The sequence below is a fragment of the Dasypus novemcinctus genome, chromosome 29 (genome assembly GCF_030445035.2).
Source record: "Dasypus novemcinctus isolate mDasNov1 chromosome 29, mDasNov1.1.hap2, whole genome shotgun sequence".
In the NCBI taxonomy this organism is placed as follows: Eukaryota; Metazoa; Chordata; class Mammalia; order Cingulata; family Dasypodidae; genus Dasypus; species Dasypus novemcinctus.
The window spans coordinates 29039526-29044984 of record NC_080701.1 but is presented as its reverse complement, the minus strand read 5'-3'; the positions used below and the strand labels follow the sequence as shown (position 1 = coordinate 29044984).

The window sequence follows — 5459 nt, the reverse complement described above, 5'->3', positions numbered from 1 at the left end:
TATATTTGCTATTTAATGCTCTTCTAAGTAAAACAAAAATTTTAAACCTTTATTATTAACACAAATTTTGCCATTCATTTTCATATTGTGCAACACCAGTTTTAAATGAAAACAAAATCCTTCAACTCATACGCGGAACAAATGAAATTAGACAATTCATTTTTCGTAGCTCACCCATGCATGTATATTTCATTCTTACCAGTGGAAATACCGTGCAACACTAACTCAACTGTTTTTATTTCACTTCTTGACATGTCCAACATTGTGCCAACGGTCAGTACATTTAATATACTGATACGTAAGGAAGAATTGAAAGGAAAAGAATTATGAGTTGTCCGATCTTTCCTTTTCCTTCTCTATCCTTATTTTCAGCCTACATGATTGGCTAATTCGTAGAAATTAAGTTAGCAAGAAAGCTGGTTGTTTGCTTTTCTTAGAATGCCATTGCCTTCTTTTTGCCTTCTGGTTCAAATAAATGCATGGTCTTTCTGTGCTGTCAGCTCTCCCTTAATCACAGGCATCCTATGCTTTCCTTGTACTCGCTTTGTGCCTGGCTCAACTCGCACATACAGGGTTTTGTGTTAAAGGGGCATCACAAAGGCCAGATGCAAATGGAATGGCAAGGACTTACGTACTGCACGTATCTTCTTGATTCCATTGTTCCATCAGACTTCACTTATAAAACACAAGTTCAAAGTATTAAGAATCTCAAGATGGCAACAACAGAGCATTAAACCAAGCCCTGGGACCCTCTGAATGTGAAACACTGTGCAACTATGCAGGTGACAAGCCCACAAAGCCAGGCCCTGCAGGACAAATCTGTAAACAAATAAACACACCATCATCACCTGAGCACCTATGGAGATGCCTCACCCCCCAACCTGCCCCTGGGAAATTTATTTATTTATTTTATAAGACCTGAATTAAAGGGGGGTGGAGCCCTGGAAGAGCAAGGTGCTATGGGGTCTGGTTGGCTCTGACTTCTCTTGCCCCAGGAATAGGCCTGGCCAGCAGTATAAGCTGCTCATTGGCCTCAGGAAGGAGTTAAATAAGACACCCCAATCATCTATTCAATTGCTACTACTTGCTTGAGCCAAAGGGAGACAGTCATTGTCTTTAGAAGTGTCCAAGCATAGGCCGGATGATCACTGGGGGGGGATGCTGTGGACCAGTAGAAGATGCACTAGTCCATTGGTCCAACAGAGCTAAAATGTGAAACACAAATAAAAGCCACACATGTGATTTCACATTTTGTAATAACCACAGTAGAAACAGTAAAGAAACCAGTACATTGAATCTTTTTTTAAATTTATTTATCCCCGCCTTGTGGCTTGCTTGCTGTCTGCTCTCTGTATCCATTCACTGTGCATTCTTCTGTATCTGCTTATCTCCCTTTGTTGCATCATCTTGCTACACCAGCTCTCCGTGGGAACAGGCCATCAGCTCTCCACAGGGGCACTGGCCAGCTTGCCTTCACAAGGAGGCCCTGGGAAGTCAACCCAGGACCTCCCATATGGTAAACGGGAGCCCAATTGGTTGAGCCACATCCGCTTCCCTGGGTACATTTAATTTTAATAATATGTTTTCTTTAATACAATAGATCCAAAATAGTATCATTAAACATGTTACATATAAACATGTAACCAATATAAAAATTATTAATACTAAGTCTTCGAAATCTGGTATTATATTTTACATTTACAGCACATCTCGATTTGAACTAGCCTCATTTCAAATGCTCTCTAGTTACGTGTGGCTAGCAACTACTCTGTTGGACAGCACAGTAGTAGACCTAAAATTGGATGAAGAGGTTGGACCAGTCATACAAGACTTGGCAGGTTCATGCCAAACCAGAGATTATATAATTTTATCTGCGTTGAGGATGGAGTTATTGCTGTTGTGGTTCTAAGGGTGTTCATTCAAAGAACAAAGTCTTCATTTCATTGGTAATATGGATACATAATTTCTATTTAAATTCCTAGTTTGAAATATGTTTATAGTGGCTGCAAAGAGATAATGTTAACCACTAGCAAACACCCTCCCCATCTTCCCCTGCCAAGAAAATTTGTTAGGAGTGTATCCCATCACAATGTTTATGAGACAATCCCATGGAACCATCAGGAGGCCCAGTTTCTGATTCCAGTTCTGCCATGAACGTTCAGTATGATCCTGGACTTTAGGTTTTCATCTGTTGCTGCATGTGCCAAACTCCTGCTTGGTCTACATGATATCCCTTTGGATATCAAGGGAAGGAAAAAATGGAAACCCTCCAAGTGTTATATAAACATAAATGGTCATTATAATTCAGTCTTCTGTCCTTCCAATTCTGCTTCATAGAACTTTTTTAGGTGATACTCCATCAAAAGTCTTTCAATAGCCATTTCCCCAGGAGACTGTGGAACATCTACTGATCAATATTTGTGCGATGGATTTCCTGCCAGGATGACTTTATGCCCATCAGTTTGGCCATCAGAATTCTACTTGCTCAATTGCTAAACAAATAAAGAGTGATGAATCAGGGTGTTTAAACAGCAGCTCCAACTTACGAGAAAAACTGTTTTAAAAAGTATGATATTATTTCCCTTCCTCTCTCCTTGAAATACAAACTTTTAGTTTCTAAATTTTCATGATAGAAAACAAAAGTGGTAATCACTGTATAAGGTGACCTTATCTCCCTGGATAAGGATAATGGTTTTATTTTTAATTATGAACCAGAAATACTTCACTCCCACCCATTCACCTCCAGCATGTGCCCTTGAGGGAATGTGGTTAATTTGTCACTCTAGAATTACATCCTCCCACTCTTATGAGCTTATGTATGTTGGAGTAGGATGAAGGGGAGGACAGAGAGTCATATATTCCAGTTCAAAGAAAAAATCCAATGCATAAATTCTTTAAATGTGAACAGTTGTCCCTTGCTTTGTATAGCTCCTATTTTCCTGCAGGGGAGGGGCTGTAAGATGGGGTTGGTGCAAAAGAATTAAAATGCCTCTCTGAGGCAGAAAACTGGCATTATTCTCCATGATTTTATAAACAAAAAAAAAATGAAAAAGAAATATGGTTCCTAGGGCCTGAGGAGTTTGAGCAGAAGTGGTAGGAAAGAGAAGATTATGGAAGGGAAAGAGTTCTCAAGGATTAAAACAAGTAAAAAGATTAGAATTGGGGGAGGAAGATTCTGCCTGATTCACCTACTGAGAGGTCCTTCCCTACACGGTGTGTTTGGAAGGAGCGTCTTGAACTACCATCTGTGTGCATGAAAATGAAAAAAGCAAAAATCCCCAACAGGAAGACCCAGTGTTTAGAATTCCACCATGAGGACCAGACTTCCAGTCATCTTGGGAGGGGTAAGCATTAAACACTTTATATGAAGATAAGTGTGATTCAGCTACTGATTCTCTTTGACAGGTAGAACTGGTATGTACTCTTCAAGTCAAAGTGATAAGAAAGGCCAAGAGGAGGGCGGCACCAAAAAGGAAAATAAGAGGATATCAAGACTGGAGGATCACTATACTGTAAGTTCAGTGGGGTGTAAGGACGCAGCCTATCTTGCTCACTGTGATACCTCCAGCACCTGGCCAAGTGCCTACCACTTAATTGCACTCAGCAGTATTTGTTTGTGTTAAATGTCATCAGATTGCCCAGGATGCTTATTCAGCTAATGAAATTCCACTTCATCTTTCAAGGCTCAGTTATTCAGCCCACTCTGGAGCCTTTCCAACCTCCCTTTCCCTTCTCCCTTAGTGCTTCATCTCTGTGTGCCTTATTCACCACGAATGTAGACTTATATTCTGCTATGGTAATTTATGCTGGGCTCCCCTAAGGGTAAGAACCATGTCCCTAGTCTTTACTTATCGATATCTCGAGAGTTCAACACCGCAGCAAGCACATGGCAGCTCTTAAGAGGATAACAGAGTGGTTAAGAGCATAGCTTCCACCCATAGGTGGAGATCCAAGATCCAACAATTAGTAGTTATGTGACCTCAGGCCAGAGACAAACTTCTTTAAGGGTTGGTTTACTCATCCATCCATAATTACATCTGCCTAGGTGTTGCTGCTTAATATTGATTGCTATGATAAATTGAATTCGCTACCTCAACAAACGTGTTTTTAATCTTAATCTTAGACACTGTCAGCGTGAATCCATTGTAAATAGACCTTTTGACATTATTGTTACTTAAAATGTGGCCAAGTGGATCAGGATGGGTCTTAACCGATATTACTGGAGATCTTGTTAAGAGAGCCCAGAAGTCACAGAAACCAGAATGGAGAGGACATCACCATGTGATGGGGGGAAGAGATACAAGCCAAGGAACCCCAAGAACTGCCAGCAGTCAGTACCAGTATGTACAGATTCCAAGAGAAAGGAAATCATGCAATATCTTGATTTTGGACTTCTCTAGCCTCAAAAACGTAAGCTGATAAGTTGCTGTTGTTAAGCTAACCGATCCTGTAGTATTTTTGATAGCAGCTTGATGAAGTAAGATACATGACAAGTTTGGCATGAAAAACCATAAATTGCCATCACAGTTGTGCTGCATTTGAAATAGAGAACCTAATTTTGTTGCTATTCATAATCTTAACCACTTTTGAGAAGAGTGGGTCCTGTTAAGTAGAAGTTGCTTATACTGAACAATGCTTTTGGCTTAGGCATCTAAGTGGAAGCTCAAGAGCTTAGTTGAGCAAAGTGGATCTGCATAATGTAAGGGTGAAGAATGAAAGTTGGGGGGAGGCAGAAATCCAGGAATGAGAGATGGAAGCCACGGAGTCTACACACAAGAAGCTATGTAATGTAAGAAACTTTGGTTGATAATGTGGCCAAGAAAGGACTCCAGAAAATAGAAATTTCCATTTCCAGGTTTCTGAGTCTTTTACCTTGGGATATGTTATTAACCTCTCCCATTCTTCTACTCTATCAATTCTTCAGTAAAGGTTTCATTGTTCACTATTCCTTGGATATGTTTGGATTCTTTACTGGGAAACTTGAAGAGGCTCAAAGTTCTGTACCTAGTGGCATAGGTAAAAAAAAAAAAAAAAAATAGAATGCATGGTACAGATGCTGTGGGACCAAGGAGAAGCTGACACCTGGGCCAAATATTATTGTCTGTTTGTTTGGCCTCACTGTTTCTCTTTGTTAGTCTGTCTTATTTTTAGGAAAATAATTCCCTTTGGCCAGTATCAGCACTTTTTTTTTTTTTGCTTTGAATTTCACCCAACATTATGTTGATACGATTTTATTTCATAATACACCAGCAAAACAAAAAATCATAACCCCTAATGAAGTTGCTTAGGAAATGCAGAGCTTCATATGGATTTTATTACAGTGAAATGCATCTTACTGACAGAACACTGCCTTGTGGGCAATTTTATTTTCATGTACACTCAGCTGAAAGGCACTTCAGGCAGGGCAGTAGAACCACAGTTGGCCATACACAAGTCCCCTGAGAAGGAAATGTGGCTGT

The 5459-nt window shown here is 40.0% G+C and overlaps 1 long non-coding RNA gene across 1 annotated transcript; it reads left to right on the top strand.

Moving 5' to 3' along the window:
* Nucleotides 1–1500: 1500 nt before the first annotated feature.
* Nucleotides 1501–4323, top strand: LOC131276513 (uncharacterized). The gene is made up of 3 exons (XR_009183980.1): nt 1501–1559; nt 3406–3512; nt 4124–4323. It is a non-coding gene; the product is annotated as an uncharacterized lncRNA (long non-coding RNA).
* The last annotated feature ends 1136 nt before the right edge of the window (nt 4324–5459 follow it).